Genomic DNA, 17,694 nt, shown 5'->3' on the forward strand with positions numbered 1-17,694 from the left:
CCATTGCTGAAAAAATCTCAGCCTGTCTTTTTATTTTTTTCATCGCTTCAGAGAGACGGATGTCTCTGCATTGTAATGCTTCTGATAAATCTTTTAGTTCCTCCAAAGCATCATACATAAGTCCAAGATTTTTAATGAAGTCTGCAGATGACAGTTTATCTCCCAGGCTTTCATACATACACCTCTCTAAAGAGGTTCTAGCCGAATCTTGACTAGCACTTGTGAAGTGCTTGTGCAGGGCACTATACATGTTCCACACAGCCTCAACAGTTCTGTAGGAGGAAGCTACCCACCTCACACCTAAAACCCGACCTATCCTCCGCAATTGTGTTCCCACTGATGCTGCAGCACTGTTAAGTTCTCTGATGTTTTTGGGTGATTGGCTGTAAAGACTGAACAATTTGTCGAGGAAGCTTGTAAAGTGGTTAGTCTCAACACAGCACTTTACTGCATCACCAACTGAGAGTTCCAACCTATGATTGAGACAGTGCCATCCCACAATGTCAGGGTATTTTGCTTTGAGTTTTGCATATACGCCTGCCTTTTTACCCAGCATCACTGATGCCCCATCTGAGCAAAATCCAACAAAACAGTCCTTCAGAAAGTCATCATCTAGTCCATTGTCCACGAGGCACTGGATCAATGCATCAGTAATGCCATCTGCTGTAGTTTTTTCCAGCTCAATGACATTTAAGAAAAATGTAAGTGGGTCTGCATTTGCCACAGATGCTCGTAAGTATATAACAAGACAGGATTTCTTACTCACTGTAGTGCTTTCATCCATCAGGATAGACCCCTTGGGCTTTGTACGCCTGATACTGGACATTAGGGATTTCTTCATCTCTTCAGCAATAAAATGAACAATGTCAGTGCATACCACATTACTGTGGAGGACTCTGCCCATGTTGAGCCCATTGAGTGTTTGTAAGTCTATGAGGCCCGGGTGATCTGTAAACGGTCGGTTATTTTTGGCAATATAATATGCCGTTCTGAAGACCTTTTCAGTTGTGCTCAACTTTTCTTGCTGTGCTCTGAGAAAACTGTCTTCTAATGAAGCCTCAGGTGTTTTCTGATAAACTGACTGAGCTAGCTTGTGACTGTGGGAGGTTTTGTGGTCATGTAGTTTTTTTCTCAATGATTTCATTTGCTTATCTTTTGTGTTTCCATAAGGAGTTACTCTGGCATTTTGCCATTCAGAAGAAAAGGAATGCCTTATGGGTCCTGACTTAAAAACTCCTGCTGAAGCTGCATCCCTACAAACCTCACATCCTAGGGCTTTATTTGAAACATATATGAAAGGGAATTTGGTCTTGAAGTGTTCATATTGTTTTAAATTCCAGCATATTGGCAAATTGCTGCTGGAGGGGTCTGTAGCTGGGCCTGCTCTGCTGCTGGAGGGGTCTGTAGCTGGGCCTGCTCTGCTGCTGGAGGGGTCTGTAGCTGGGCCTGCTCTGGTTCTGGAGAGGTCTGTAACTGGGCCTGGACTGGTGCTGCTGGAGGGGTCTGTAGCTGGGCCTGCTCTTTTGCTGGAGGGGTCTGCAACTGGGCCTGGACTGGTGCTGCTGCTGCTGGAGGGGTCTGTAGCTTGGCCTGCTCTGGTGCTGGAGAGGTCTATAGCTGGGCCTGGACTGGTGCTGCTGCTGGAGGGGCCAGCTGTAGCTGGGTCTGCTCTGGTGCTGCTGCTGGAGGGGCGAGCTGTAGCTGGACCTGCTCTGGTTCTGGAGAGGTCTGTAACTGGGCCTGCTCTGGAGCTGCTGCTGGAGGGGTCTGTAGCTGGACCTGCTCTGGTTCTGGAGAGGTCTGTAACTGGGCCTGCACTGGTGCTGCTGCTGCTGGAAGGGTCTGTAGCTGGACCTGCTCTGGTTCTGGAGGGGTCTGTAGCTGGACCTGCTCTGGTTCTGGAGGGGTCTGTAGCTGGGCCTGCACTTACTCCTTTGCTGCTCCGGACAGTGGTACTGTTAAATGCATAAAATATGATGGTTACCAATTCTAAACACTGTATTAAATATGGCTGGGTTTTTTGTTGTTGTTGTTGTTTTTTTTGTTGCCAAAATGACCTCAACATACCCACTGAAAAAGTCCATCAGTGTCCGCTTCATTGTCAGAGTTACAGCGTCTGAACAGAAAAATCAAGTTAAATACCAATGTATGTGGGGGTGGTCCACTATGCACAGGCTCACAAACTTGAATGTAGTTAAAATCAACATGAGCTACAGTACAGAATGAAAAAGAATCGAGCTACCTAAAGACATTGTGGCACTGAATCCATCTGATGTTATTACTGTAACAAGCGAAGCAACAATAAGTCTTTCAAAAGCCTACCCTACCAACACTGCCATTTACCATGTGTGCTGAAGTAGGTTACCACTCATCCTTTCCATTAGAAATAACTGATTTGTAACGAATAACGAAGTTTAGCGACCTCATAACTTTGGCCAAACTCATAGGATTGGGAGTCGAGCACGCTATCCAGGCTGGTGGTTGTCTCACTAGCAAGAGAGACGTTTGCTAGTTTCCATACGCAAAGCAACGTTGCAGCAGGCATTCGCTCAATCAGTTAGCCAACTCTTTCTTTTTTAAAACATTCTGATGTGATATTTAACTAGCAGGCTAGAACCCACAGAATAACTAACTTGGTAAATGAACAATCTGACAGAAATACAGCCTGAAATACGAACTTGAGGGTGATTTTTATTTCTCGACTGAGAGACGTCTGTTAATGATACAAAAGGACATTCATTGCCTGAGAAGCTAAAATACACGAAAGAAGCACAACTTACCCCTGTCTTGCTAAAGAATTGTTCCTATGTTGATAATGTATTTGCAAATTCATAGCACGAAGATACAGCACAGACAGCGACCAACTGCAAACTGGTTTCACTCAGAATGACATCTCGCATGTTCTTCTTCTTATTTTTGGGTTTTATGGCGGTTGGCAAACTAACGTGAATGGTGCATTACCGCCAAAAATCTCGCATGTTGCACTGACTGGCTGGATTGAATAATGCTGTGATGTCATGGCTCTGCACAGTGCTGTAATTCACCTAAACTTGCTTTTATTTTCAGCGTTATTATTGACAAACCTTCCTTACAATTTTAATATTTTTTAGAAGACTTGAAAAATTAATTTAATCACATTAAAAAAAAAAAAATTTTAAAATATGATCACTGGAGCAGGCGGAGTGGAGCTCCGTTTGCCGGTCTGTCCGAAGTGAGGAGGCGGAGCTGCGCTCCGGAGCGCTCCGCCCCAATTTAAACCCTGTTTATATCCAGTGTACTTCATTTTAACATTGAATGGACAGCTAGCCAGCATCCAGTATATTAAGCTAGCATGGCCTGTTGCATAAATAGCGCCATAGACATTAATGCCATTTCGCAATAATCGGGCTCTAGAAAGCGGGCTTTTTTGCTTTGAGTGTCCGGAGCCAGACGGGAGATTAATGTGATTGGTTGTCGGTCGCGTTAACCCCAAGCGCCAGATACGCCCTCCGGCAAGCGTCAACGGAACGGAACCGCGTGAACGCTGCGTAAGGTTAGTTGAAAGCAATAACATTACTTTAAAATAAAACATATTAGGTTGAACTTGATATTATTGATTTCAACTAACCTAATACAGTGATGTGAAATGTGTTGACATTCATTAAAATCAGTTTGTTCAGTGTTTATTGTTGAGGCTAGTGTGAGGCCTATGGAAGCCCATTTCCGCCATAAAAAAAGAAAAAACAAAAGTAAAAAAGTCGAAATTATGAGATAAAAAGTCATAATTATGAGATAAAAAGTCGAAATTATGAGATAAAAAGTCATAATTATGAGATAAAAAGTCATAATTATGAGATAAAAAAGTCGAAATTATGAGATAAAAAGTCGAAATTATGAGAAAGGAAGTGCGCATGCGCCTCAATGGCAGTGTTCAATGGTCCCTTCATTCATCATCTCGCTGCCTAACCACGCTATATGCAATCCTAAATGAGGTAACTATAGGTGACTTTAGTTAGATCGGATGTTAGACGTAATCGTTAAGTCTTTTAGTCTGTCGTTGCTGTTAATTTAGCTTCGGATATGTGAATATGTCATTGAACCCATAAAGTTTCGTTGTAACGTTCACGCCACTAAATGGTGTCCCTGAAATGACAAGTGTGTGTTAACCGTGTGTTTACTGCGGCAGTGAGTAGCTTTATTTTACTCGAAGGCGGTTACAATACCATAGCAGCCTAAACATATCTCTGTAACCAAGAGTTGGTAAGTCAAATATTGTCATAGCTATATCCTACTGTTAATTAAACGTGACGCTGTGAAGACCTAAAGCATGCGGCAATACAGATATTTTAACGTTACGTTTGCACCGAGTTGTCCGTCGCTTTGGATGAAAGCGTCTGCTAAATGACTGTAATGTAATATAATGTAATGTAATGTCCCCTGTTGCACCCACAACACTTAAGCATATACTGGTCCTACTCAAGCACACAAGTGCACTGTTCAACATTAGCTGCACTGCAGAAAAATACATTTAACAGGTATTAATATTGTGTGCCAACCTACCATATTACAACAAGAAGACAAAGCTTAAAATGAAGCAAATCATGTGCCAGGATTAATTAACAATCCCCAATATTTTTATACACTCTAACTGAGTGAATATTATTTACCTCCTAGGTAGAACTTAATGAGGTTGTATTGACTTAGAACAACCACCGAGTCCGCCAGGTCCACAACTCACGATCACCTCATGGACGTCCCTCCATATTGCATGCAGTCCCTCAACTGTACGGAGGCAGGGATTGTTTGCACCATGTGGACCTGGAGAAGGTTAATGTATGCCTTGAAGAGTGTGTGTTCAAGGACTTCCCATGTGATGAAGATGTGTTCCATATCTGCGTGGACCTAATGTCAGAGCATAATCTGATACTAACAAATGATGTGTTTGAAACAGTTAACCTGTATATTGAACTCAGACAGCTGATATCCAATGAACTAGACATAGATCCTTAACTTACCTGGGCCTGTCACATTTTCCATTTGTTTCATTCCAGGACAAACTGAAACGTGTGCACTGACTGAAATTTGTCATATATTCACACATATTTTAACCTGTGATTGAGACAAATATAATTGTAGCTATTTTAGAGACATTAAAGATGTACCAAAGATGTTCAGTTCTGTCTAACAAAATGTATGTACACACGAAAGTACTGTGTTGTTTTTACATTGACTATAAAAAAATGCAAAATTCTCACGTGTTAAATGAACTTTTTATTCAATTACTTCAACAATCACAGCATACAAAACTGCACTTGCTTTTGGTTTAAATGCATTCAACTTGCTTAAGTAGGGATCCTTAAATAATAATCCATCTAAAAGTCTTATGGAAAGGTTGACAGTGCCAAGCTGTCTTTTGGTACATAACATCAGCACCTGAACAGAGCATGTTGTGCTTGAAATATGAAATTTGAAAAAGAAAACGGAAATTATAACAAGATAGGATTACTATGTGATGTGAGAGAAGAGTGAACTTTGTGAACACAACACTTTGTTGTCTGAAATAACTCATTGGTTGTTTGTGAGGTCTAACAATATAAGCCATCAATCTTACTGCTTAAAAGAATGTGTTCTGTAACAGAAAACAATGTTTAACAAAACATAAGTGAAAAAGAAAAATCCTAAACATGAACCTGTGATGGCAGTCCAATTTCCAGTTGGCTGAAATCTTTGCATCTTAGACTATGTCCATTACCCACACGTTGCTTTCCAAGACTTTGTTCATTTCATGTCGAAAATCTGGGTAGTTGTCATAACTGACTGGCAACTCCAAGTAACAGCCACATGTATGAGCAACAGGTCTTCTCTGAAATCCCTGAATTTGTGTGAAGCTGACAGTGATGCTCTTTCCTGTGAACAAGTCTGATCCAGTGCAAAATCTGAGGAAAAAGGAGAGGTGCTGGGTGTCTGACTCTCTAAGGTATGCACTTACATACTTGACTATTTGTTTCTCCTGGGCATTCTGGGTACTGGGGTAAATAATACACCTCATAATCTTCCTTGATGTTGGTTGTAGCTCTTCATAGACTGCTGAGATCCCTTTCAGCTCTGATCTAACAGGTGCAAGTGTGTTGGTCCACTGTTCAATCACAAAAGCGGGCTCTTGAATCAGTTTTTGGTGAGCAAGCTCCCTCAAGATTTGCTCAATGTTATCAGCTGTTGGAAGTCTCCGGCAGTTGTGAATGTCCATGATTTCCAACAATTCTTCCTGGTCAACACTTTCAAAATCTGAGCGACAAGATTCAAAAACCACTCGCTCAGACTCTGATACATACTTGAAAAAGCAGTCCACAAGATTACTCTCCACAAAGCCCAAAACAGCTTGCTCCAGAAGTACAGGTGTAAGTTTTACAGGAAGGTACTTCTCCTTTTGCCAGCCAAATGTGATTATTCGGCCTACACTTTCCCATTCTTGTTTACCGAAATCGTGACGTAGGTATGGCACTTTGAATCCATTTCCCATGGTGCACTGCTCATAGAAGTCATTCCAAAATTCTGACAGTACATCCCTCAAAACACCTCCATCATCTACAGCGTTTTCAAGCTTTCCATCAGGAAGAATAACTTGAAAGTGAACATGACCCTCCATGATACTTTCTTCAGAAAACACTTGAATAAGTTCTTTGAGAATCTGTCCACGATGAAGAGCAACAATTTTTTTCTGTCTTTCTCTCTGATTGGCTTGTTCCTGCAACATATCTGTGGGAAGAGGCAAAGGTGATTCAAAAGGTAGTTCCTGAGAGAAAGGCAAGGTATCCTCAAGACTTGAGTACTCCATCCCAGCGATGCTTTCTGTGTGGAAAGTTACAATGCCACTATCCTCTAAAGCAGCGATACTCAACCCGCGGCTCGCGAGCCGCATGCGGCTCCTTTAAGACTAGTTGAGGCTCTTTTAAGTCCCACTTAAAAAAAAATAAAAATCTCAAAAAATCTTTAAAAAACGAAAAACAAAAACATTGTCAGCAGAATTCATCAACATTTCATTATCACTCACAAGTCACGTGTATTAAGCCGCCCCTCCCCCCTCCCTCTGAACAACCAATCACAAATTATTTCAGGTTTCCCGCTCTGATTGCAGGTGCGCGAGATAAATGCTCCGTCACACTGGGAAAACTAGCTTACAGCACTACGCAAAAATGGCAAAGGAATATAGGAAAAGAAAATATGAAGAGGAATATCGAACATTTAAAGAGGACTGGGAACTCGAGTTTTTCTTCGTCTCCACCGGTTCGGGAAAATGCATCTGCCTGCTTTGTGACAACGTCATTTCACAATTTAAAAGGTCCAATTTGCAGCGCCATCACGACACAAAACACCCGAAGTTCAGCACCGACTTTCTGAAAGGTGGAGAGCTGAGGGCGGAAAAGCTGGCGAGACTCAAACAGAACCGAACTGCTCAAAAAAACGTATTCCACACTAATACGAGTGAAAGAGCGACAGAGGCATCCTACAAAATCACACATGAACTGATGAAAAAGATGAAGCCATATACTGATGGAGAAATGGTGAAGGATTGCATACTGCTGGCTTGTTCAACATTGTTTCCTGAGAAAAAAGACCTGGAACGAGAGGCAAAAAAAATTCACTGTCGGATTCTACTGTAGCTAGGAGGGCATCAAACATTTCAGAGAACATTGCACATACTCTTAAGGACAAACTGTCATCCGCTGAGTTTGTCAGCCTTGCAATGGACGAAAGCTTGGATATCAATGACACGCCACAATTACTCATCTTTATCTTTTTTAAGTAAGTTTGACATTACAGAAGAACTGCTTGACATGGTTTCACTGGAAAATGGAACAACGGGCATTGAAATAAAAAACGCTGTGCTGGAAACATTAGAAAAGTTGAACATTGGACGAGAAAAAATCACAGCTTTCACAACAGATGGCGCACCGGCGATGCTTGGTAAGAGGAACGGAGCCGTGGCTTTGCTGAAAGAAACGCTGAAAAACGGTGCGGTTGCTGCTGAGGGTATTTTCTCATACCATTCTATTGTGCATCAACAAGCCTTGTTTGCTAAGTTCAAATGTCTGAATGAAGTGATGGCAAATGTAATCGAAGTGGTTAATTATATCAGGGCCCGTGCAAGAAACCACCTAAATTTTAAACTGCTGTGTGAGGAGTTTAACACTCACTATGGAGATTTGGTGTTACACACCGAGATCAGATGGCTGTCTAAAGGACGTATGCTTGCACATTTCATGGACCTGCTTGAACCCCTGAAATCCTTCATTGTCGGCCAAGGGGAGACTTCCCGATTTTCCTTTTTGGATGATGAAGAGTGGGTGCTGTCTGTTGCGTTCCTGTGTGACATTACGCAGCACTTGAACGAACTTAATCTCAAGATGCAGGGAAGAAACAAGACCGTGTATGAGCTCTACACGGCTGTCAGAGTATTCTCTGACAAACTGGATGTACTTGAACGAAGTGTCCGTGGTTCTGATTACCGTTTCTTCCCCACCGTGCAGAAAGTGATGGCGATGCATGCAGACGCTCTCCTGCCCTGTCAATCACAATTCTGTGACGTGCTAACTGAGCTCAAGCAAAACTACACATCAAGATTCCAAGACTTCAAGGACCATAGCAATATTTTTTTACTTGTGAAAAACCCATTCCTGATTGAGGTCAATGAAATGAAGCAAATAAGCGACCAGCTCGGACTTGTGCAGCTTCAAATGGAGTTTGTGGAGTTAAAGAGCTCAGATGAACTTCAGCGTCAGTTTCGGATTACAGATGTCGTGGACTTTTGGAAACTGGTGGGGCATCTACCAAATATCTCCAGACTGGCAAGACGCATCATCTCAATGTTTCCGTCCACATACCGGTGTGAAGCAGCATTCTCTGCGCTCTCAAAAATAAAATGTCGCAACCGAAACAGATTGAGTCTGCAGCACACAACAGAGGCCCTTCGGATCGCCGTTTCCAGCGCAGAGCCCGACTTCAAATCACTTGTGCGGCAGAAGGAGTGTCAGAAATCACATTGAGTGTGAAGTAAGTACAACATTACTCTTCTGACAACCCCTGCTGTCTATAATCTGCTGTTATATGGACTGTGATGATCAGTAAACATGCTGTCTGTTATCTGTTGTTATGGGCAGTGATGATCAGCAATGTGTGTTTTGTGGTTGCAGTGAAAATAATAAATCACAGTTATTGCACTGTACATTATGCTTTTCATTCCTTAGTAACATATTACTATTATCCATATTCTCAAATGCATAATGGTTTCAGGGAGCAAAGGAGCGTTTTTGGATTGTGGCTCTTGCAAAAATATTTTTTCGTCAATGTGGCTCCTGATTAGGACAAGGTTGAGTACCACTGCTCTAAAGCATCCATGTGAAGTAACGTTTCATGTTCAGTAGACCCACATGTATCAGTTGGGTCGACTATGGTGTAAAGAAGGGAAACACTGTCACTGCTTGCATTTGCAAATACTGTGCTGCTTCCAACATAAATTACATCTGAGGTATTAATCTCCACAGTGTTTGTTGCAGTGCCTGGAGTGTGGTGATCGGTATCTTGTCTGTCATGTGTCTTGTCACCTTCTTGTGCAGTTGCATCACTATTCTCCTCCTCCACATTTATGTCACTGGTGATGTCTCTCTTCTTGGTTGTCAAATAGAAACGTAACAGCGGTAACTTTGTCTTTTCATACAGTTCCCCAACTGTGACGCTCTCCACTAATGGATGCTGCTGAAAGTCAGTTAAATCTATGTCAAAATCAGAAAGACTCCCCTCTGCACTTTTCCCATCTGGAAAAAACAACTGCACAGCCTTTTCAATCAAGTTCTGTTTTTTACTGTCCTTTGGCACACTCTCTTTTCTGGTTCCCCCACCCTTTCTTGTGCGTACCTGCACAAATTCCCCCTCTCTGGAATGCAGCCATCCCAATTCTATTTTTCTCTGGTTCTTCTGAGCATTCTTTGAAATGGTTTGATGCTCTATCTCAGGCACATGATCCCCTTTGTTTCTTGAGAACTTTCCTCGAAGTCGCTCAAAGATTTTTGACTTGCGATTACTGGGTTCTTTTTCCTTCCGTCTGCAGTATCCAAAAACAGCCAGTCGATCACCATAAGATGGCAGATACTCTCTTAGCTGGTCATCTGTCATGAGGTGTATGACACTGGAGTCAATCTAAAATTAAGAAATATTTCATGAATTCTTAGGTCAAGTGCCTTAAATTATAACAATGCATATACAGCACGAGATATTATATACAAAGCTCTTTCAAACTTTGTTTTTTTTTATTCCTGATTTGTCAAAATTAAGCATTTCCTACACTAACTACCTTCTCCTGCTCCATTCGCTGTATGTCTTCCTGAGGCACATGTCGTGACCTTAAGTAGTCACTTAGCTCATCCATCTTGTGACATTTCAGGAAACCTCTGCAACTCTGTAGAATAAAATTAAAACTTAAATGTGACCTCAGATAAATAAATAATCATCTATTGATTTTCAAAGTCTTTGATGTTTATGGATTTGGTATCCAAGCATCTTCACAGTTATTTCATGTTTAAATAAGACAAAACCTTTCATTATGGTCTAAATGTTCAACTAAGAAGAAAAGGAGCATTGTTTCAATTTATTTTTTCTTTAAATATCTAAAATCAGTCTCTTGGTTTTCAGATGTAACTTTCGATACTTAGTAAGTTCATAAATAATCACTCCATTTGATGTAATTGTGAAGAAGCTTATGACAACACTGGATGATCTAGTACCGGTAGCAACTGTAGTTTATAATAAATTGTTCGGCTTGATGCTGACTCAGTTATCAGCCTGATTACTAGATTCAGCAATTAGCCAAGATAACCGTGCAATAACCAAAACTATCCACACGAGCTGAGCGAGCCACCTATTCATTCATACGGGATGTTGTTACTGAGTAATAATCGGTATGGCTTTAGCATATGCCCCATAAGAGCTAGCTAAATTGGAAAGCAACAGGGGACATTACATTACATTATATTACATTACAGTCATTTAGCAGACGCTTTCATCCAAAGCGACGGACAACTCGGTGCACACGTAACGTTAAAATATCTGTATTGCCGCATGCTTTAGGTCTTCACAGCGTCACGTTTAATTAACAGTAGGATATAGCTATGACAATATTTGACTTACCAACTCTTGGTTACAGAGATATGTTTAGGCTGCTATGGTATTGTAACCGCCTTCGAGTAAAATAAAGCTACTCACTGCCGCAGTAAACACACGGTTAACACACACTTGTCATTTCAGGGACACCATTTAGTGGCGTGAACGTTACAACGAAACTTTATGGGTTCAATGACACATATCCGAAGCTAAATTAACAGCAACGACAGACTAAAAGACTTAACGATTACGTCTAACATCCGATCTAACTAAAGTCACCTATAGTTACCTCATTTAGGATTGCATATAGCGTGGTTAGGCAGCGAGATGATGAATGAAGGGACCATTGAACACTGCCATTGAGGCGCATGCGCACTTCGTATCTCATAATTTCGACTTTTTATCTCATAATTTCGACTTTTTATCTCATAATTTCGACTTTTTTATCTCATAATTATGACTTTTTATCTCATAATTTCGACTTTTTATCTCATAATTATGACTTTTTATCTCATAATTTCGACTTTTTTATAAGTATAGAATAAATATGAAATACGCTGCAATAATAATAGTAATAATAATATAGTGAACACTTTACAGAAATGTTTTTTGTGACCAGAAAGACAAATGACCTAACATTACCTAATGATGTTGACAGTGTTAGGAAATATTTTGCTTAGGTGTTTAACCCTTGACTTAGTTCATAATGTTCTCCTTCTTCTGTAGGTAGCTGTAATCTCCCTTAAGGAGGGGCAGCTTGGGCGCTTTGTGGTTGGCAATTTATGACCGAGCACAATCTGAACTGAGATAGTTTTTGTTTAGGGACATCTAGAAGCCTTTCTGTTCTGGCTTTGGCAATTATTTGGTGCTTTTATAGTGCCTCCTTCTGGTGTGCATTTACTTTGCCATAAGATGACGGATGGGACTCTCTACTTCTTCACAGTGATTAGGTGGGTTGCGCTTCCTGCCTCAGTTCTGATCATCTGTCCAGTTTCTCTCTAACAAATCAGAACCCAGCCGCTCCAGCCCCAACCTCTACTCCTTGTTTTTAAACCTTTCTTGCATCCATTCTGTTTCAACATGCATCTCCTGAAGCCTGTTAGCAGCCCGCTCTCTGAGGATGCTTTCCCCCACGTTTCTATGTGTTGCCCCTCAATAATGAATGAGAGGTCTCTGAAGAGTGTTGGAGCAGTGATGGTATAAACTGCGACAAAGCGTTCACGGCAACAATCCGGCAAGGAATGAGTGCAGGCCGCAGCTTTCATAGTGTGGTTGATGAACAGGTTACAGGTGTGGATAATTGGAGATTGCTCCCAGCTGTGTAGAGCAGACCAGCAGGCAGGAGAGAGCGAGAGCGAGACACACACACACACACACACACACACACACACACACACACACACACACACACACAGAAGAAAAAAACAAATACAGGGGTTTCAGAGACGGGCAGTGACAGTGGCGAGCCATGACGTTTATACCTAGGCCCTCTGACCCCTAAAAACTCTAGCCTCAAAGGGGCCATATTATGCTTTTTGGGGTTGTCCCTTTCCTGTAGTGTGTTATTTATGTTTGTGTGCATGTAATAGGTCTGCAAAAGCTAAAATCCAGAAGTTCAGGCCAGAGGGAGATTCTCTCCCATATCCCTCCCCCCTGCCTGAAACGCCTTGATTGGATTATTTCTTTACTTCCTGGCTCAGTTCCGTATCACACTGACCTCACTGTGATATGGAACTAAATTCTAGCCAATAGCAGTGCGAGCCGCTCCGTAAAGCCGACCCGACCAGAGGAGCCATGTCGAGGAGAAGCTGCATCTTTCGCTGTGAACCAAAACTTTCTTTGTTTGCCATTCCTAAGGAAGAAGATGTGAAGAACAAGTGGCTTGCATTTATTTTTACCACTATTCCCCCGGAGCAAAAACCTAAATAATGGTTGTGTACTGTTCTTAAAGCTAACAGCCAGCTAAACTCATCTCTTCAACAAATCCCCCAAGGAAGAGGCAGGTCTTGTAGTTAGCGAGGTTTATTGAAAAGAAGGTAAAACTGAAATAAATACAAATACAGCAGGTAAGTGTAAATAATATCTAAACATCAGATAAGCACCAAATAATAAGGTAAGTATTACAAATATCTATACAGATAGATAGGACAAATAAGTAACTAAATGCTATACTTAGCTTAGCTTCCATGCTAATACGGTCAATGGTAAATCACACACAGGAATTGCTAACATTAGCTGAGTCACACATCATTTCCAGTACAATAACTGCATTACTGTGTCCACATGAATTAACTTATTTTCTCATGAAAAGTTCGCCTAAACTATGTATTTACTCATTAACTTCTTCTTTCTACAGGTTAATCAACACAAATGTACTTACTGGCAATGCCACACCAAAATGGAACGATAATGTTCAGAGGAGCTGAGCTGACATGTGAACTTCACCTTGAACAACTGAATAAGGACTATTCCCAGAACAGGAAGTGACATCATACCCCAATCCGAGAAATTACTGTGTCAAAATAAAAGTCACTATCAAAAATATATTCCCCGTGACATCACACTCCCCGCCTGGCATCCCTAGATGCCACACCCCCTTAACCTAAACAGTCTCTGCCTCTAGGAGTAGGACCACGTCAGAGACAGGTCTAAGGTAAGTCTTTGGCGGATGATGAGATGCGACCTTGACGTCCACTTTTCTGACAAGTCCATCATCACTTGGGAAGGTCTTCATGATTCTTCCAATGGACCACTCATTCCTTCTGGCTTGCTTGTCTTTCAATAGCACATGACCAAGGGCTATCTTGTTTGAAGCTCTGACTCAAGTCTTCCTTGACTTTGACAACATTCAGGCTTGGACGGCCATTTTCCATGAAGCATGTCTTGAATGTGTTCACTGTTTTCGAAGAGTGAGCTCCACTCAAACATACGTCGCCGACAATCACCCACCCAAGGTCGTGCTTCTGAGCGAAGGGTGCGCTCGATGGGCCATTGTATTGCTGACGCACTTTGTGGATCTGGAGTATGTCACGTCCTAACAGCAGCCAAATCTCTGCAGAGTCATCCAGAGCAGGTATCCTATCAGCAATGCGTTGCATGTGGCTGTGGTGGTATGCTGCCTCTGGAGTGGGAATTTCTGCTCTACTGTTAGGAACATTGTTGCACTCTATGAGAGTAGGAAGAGGAATGCTCAATTCTCCTGTAAGTGGTTCGACCACATAGCCATGGGCCCTCCTTCCTGTGACATTCGTGGCTCCTGCACATGTCGTGAGGATGTATGGCAGTGATGGCCCTTCAATGTGGAAAGCATCGAAGAACTCTGTCTTGGCTAAGGAAACGTTGCTTTGATCATCTAAGATCACGTACATCCTCTTCATCTTGTCACGATGACCTTGCAGATATACATTGGCTAGGCATATCTTTGAACAAGACTTGCCTTTGAAGCCCTGACCACACACCTGCGTGCACAGGGTCGTTGCAGTTGAGCTTGGTGCATTATCAGATTGCTCTGACACGTCCCTTGACTCCCCGCCATGATCTTTGGAGGGGCTCTGCCACTTAGGTCCCTTGGGAGTAGGCCCTGGATGCAGTGCGGCAAGGTGTTTCTCACTGTTGCATTCTGCACACTTAATGGCAACATCACAGTTCCTGGCCATGTGTGAGACTGACGCACAGCAGCGGAAACATACACCGTTGTCCTTCAGGAACTTCTTCCTGTCGTCGAGCATCATGGCTCTGAAGCTCTTGCATTTTCTAAGTGGATGGAATCTCTTGTGTATCGGGCAATGTACATTTGGGTCCTCTGTTTGGTTTGTTCCACTTTCTGTTGTTTCCTTGGAAACGTTTGTTTTGTGAACTGTAACTTGGTTTTTGTTATTGAGGTTTCCTGTCCTTTCCTTTGTCAAGGTAGGTGCTGCGGAGCTGCAGGTGTTGAAGCTCGGGTCATTTCTTGCCTTAGCCTCCCTTCTGATGAACTCAGAGAACACTAAAAACGGTGGAAATGCAACTTTTTTCTCTTCCTTATACCTTGATCCAAATGTCATCCATTTCTCTTGAAGATAGAATGGCAACTTTTCCACAATGGGGCCGAATCCTCTTGCTGTGTCCAGGTATATCAATCCCTGGAGGTAGCCATCTTGTTTTGCGGCTTCAAGTTCTAGCACCAAGTCTGCCAGCTCACTAAGCCTGTGGTTGTCCCGGTTGGAAATCTTGGGAAAGTTATCCAGTTTAGCAAAGAGCGCCTTCTCAATGGCCTCTGGAGCTCCATATCGTTCCTCCAGCCTGGTCCAAATCAGTCTGAGAGCAGCAGATGGGTGGCCGATACTAACCGATTTCATCCTGCGTGCTAACTGACTTGACTCAGGGCCTAACCATTTAATGAGAAGGTCAACTTCGTCGTTGGCTGAGATATCTAAGCCCTGTAACACACTAGTGAATGTTGCCTTCCAGCTGAGGTAGTTTTCAGGCTGGTCATCGAAGCGGCTCATTCCACTTGTTATCAGTTGACTCCTTATCAGAAACTTAGCCAGATCTGATATGTTGCCATTTACATCCTGGCTGGGTGTGGGGTGTAAGAACTGACCCCTGGTTCTCTTTTGGGTTGAGGCTGGTTCACTCTTTGTGAGTATTGGTAGGACGAGGTGTTAAGCTGTGACCGACGTTGCTCTCGGTCGATCCGTTGTGATACAGGGGGCTGAATATGTGCGTGATGCGGTACAGGAGGCTGAATATGTGGCTGCTGTGGGCCGAAGCGTTGCTGTATCCCATTGTCTGGAAGGGTGCTCGGTTGTGCTGGAGTGGAAGCATTGTGCCCATGAATGTGTGTGGGTAGAGCAGGTAGTTGTGGTAATTGAGGGGTTAAATCCAATTCTTCTTCATAGTGGCTATCTTCTACATGATTGTGGTTAGCAACATATCTCTCTTTGCTCTCTCTTGCACACTCTGTTCTTTGGGTAATGACTCAAAATCTGCGAAGCTGGCACGAGAGCTTACTTCACCAGCAGCGGCTTCCATGACGAGTGCTATAGCGATAGCTGCGTCTGCGTCTCTGTCTTGACGGAGTGCATCCAATTCAGCTTCAAGGCGAGCTTTCTCAATTTTTAGTTCCTTTTCTTTCCTGGTGTAGGCTGCTCTAGCCTTAGCTGCTTCAGCATTTGCTCGTGCCTGCGTAGCTGCCATGCTAATTGCTGAAGTCCGTGAGCCTTTGGTTCGGTGAGAGCCGAATACATGGGATCTTACCTCCAATGACTGTTCATCAGTGTCCTTTTGTTGCACTTCTTGCGCAGAAAGCTCTTGCTGAACCTCTTTATCTTCCTCCATCTTCTGATGAGAGGCTGCCATTTTACTGTACTGTTCTTAAAGCTAACAGCCAGCTAAACTCATCTCTTCAACAAATCCCCCAAGGAAGAGGCAGGTCTTGTAGTTAGCAAGGTTTATTGAAAAGAAGGTAAAACTGAAATAAATACAAATACAGCAGGTAAGTGTAAATAATATCTAAACATCAGATAAGCACCAAATAATAAGGTAAGTATTACAAATATCTATACAGATAGATAGGACAAATAAGTAACTAAATGCTATACTTAGCTTAGCTTCCATGCTAATACGGTCAATGGTAAATCACACACAGGAATTGCTAACATTAGCTGAGTCACACATCATTTCCAGTACAATAACAGTAATGCATACTGTGTCCACATGAATTAACTTATTTTCTCATGAAAAGTTCGCCTAAACTATGTATTTACTCATTAACTTCTTCTTTCTACAGGTTAATCAAAACAAATGTACTTACTGGCAATGCCACACCAAAATGGAACGATAATGTTCAGAGGAGCTGAGCTGACATGTGAACTTCACCTTGAACAACTGAATAAGGACTATTCCCAGAACAGGAAGTGACATCATACCCCAATCCGAGAAATTACTGTGTCAAAATAAAAGTCACTATCAAAAATATATTCCCCGTGACATCACAGGTTGTGTTCTTGACATTTCAGTGAATTGTGGAGCTGTTGTGGGAGTTGAGCCGCAAGCACAGTGCTTGCCTCTGCAAAGTTGCAAGCTAACGCTATCAACGCAACGCTACGAAGCTTTTAGGGTGTATGCACACTAACTTTACTTGAACTGTGCAGAAATACGGCGATGGTTTTTCATCACAATATGTTAACCTCTTAAACCCAGACGCAGCAACCTGTAAGAAACAGCGTCTCAGGGCAGGTTAACAACCTATTAATGTGACATACCCACGTACTTCATGCTATCTGCACAAACCACATATTGTATGAAACCTGAGATTCCACAGATTCCATGATGGTATAAGTCTCACTGTACGACCAAAACTCACTGAACTAGCAGCCAAGAAATAGCAAGAAAACTGCTTCACTTTACAGAGCCACCTTTGCTGTTTGTGATCAAAGTTGTGTTCAAGGGCATAGAAAAACGCTGCTGAAGGTTCATCCGATGTCTCTGTGTCACTTTAAAAATGATTACTGATAATCCATCATTATTATTTGTAATAAACTGGTACAGCGCAACAAGCGATGCCATTTTTAAAGTTTT

The 17,694-nt window shown here is 42.3% G+C and overlaps 1 protein-coding gene and 1 long non-coding RNA gene across 3 annotated transcripts in view; one reads left to right on the plus strand and one right to left on the minus strand.

Annotated features, from left to right (window-relative positions):
• The window catches only part of LOC134867715 (inactive dipeptidyl peptidase 10-like), a 679,335-nt gene that overhangs the window by 602,951 nt on the left and 58,690 nt on the right, over positions 1-17,694 (plus strand). The gene's annotated exons all lie outside the window — the stretch shown is intronic.
• LOC134866843 (uncharacterized) lies at positions 16,196-16,993 on the minus strand. Its single transcript, XR_010166079.1, has 3 exons — positions 16,928-16,993; positions 16,353-16,585; positions 16,196-16,269 (listed from the first exon to the last, which is right to left on the minus strand). It is a non-coding gene; the product is annotated as an uncharacterized LOC134866843 (long non-coding RNA).

This window comes from Eleginops maclovinus, chromosome 7, assembly GCF_036324505.1.
Source record: "Eleginops maclovinus isolate JMC-PN-2008 ecotype Puerto Natales chromosome 7, JC_Emac_rtc_rv5, whole genome shotgun sequence".
Lineage (NCBI taxonomy): Eukaryota > Metazoa > Chordata > Actinopteri > Perciformes > Eleginopidae > Eleginops > Eleginops maclovinus.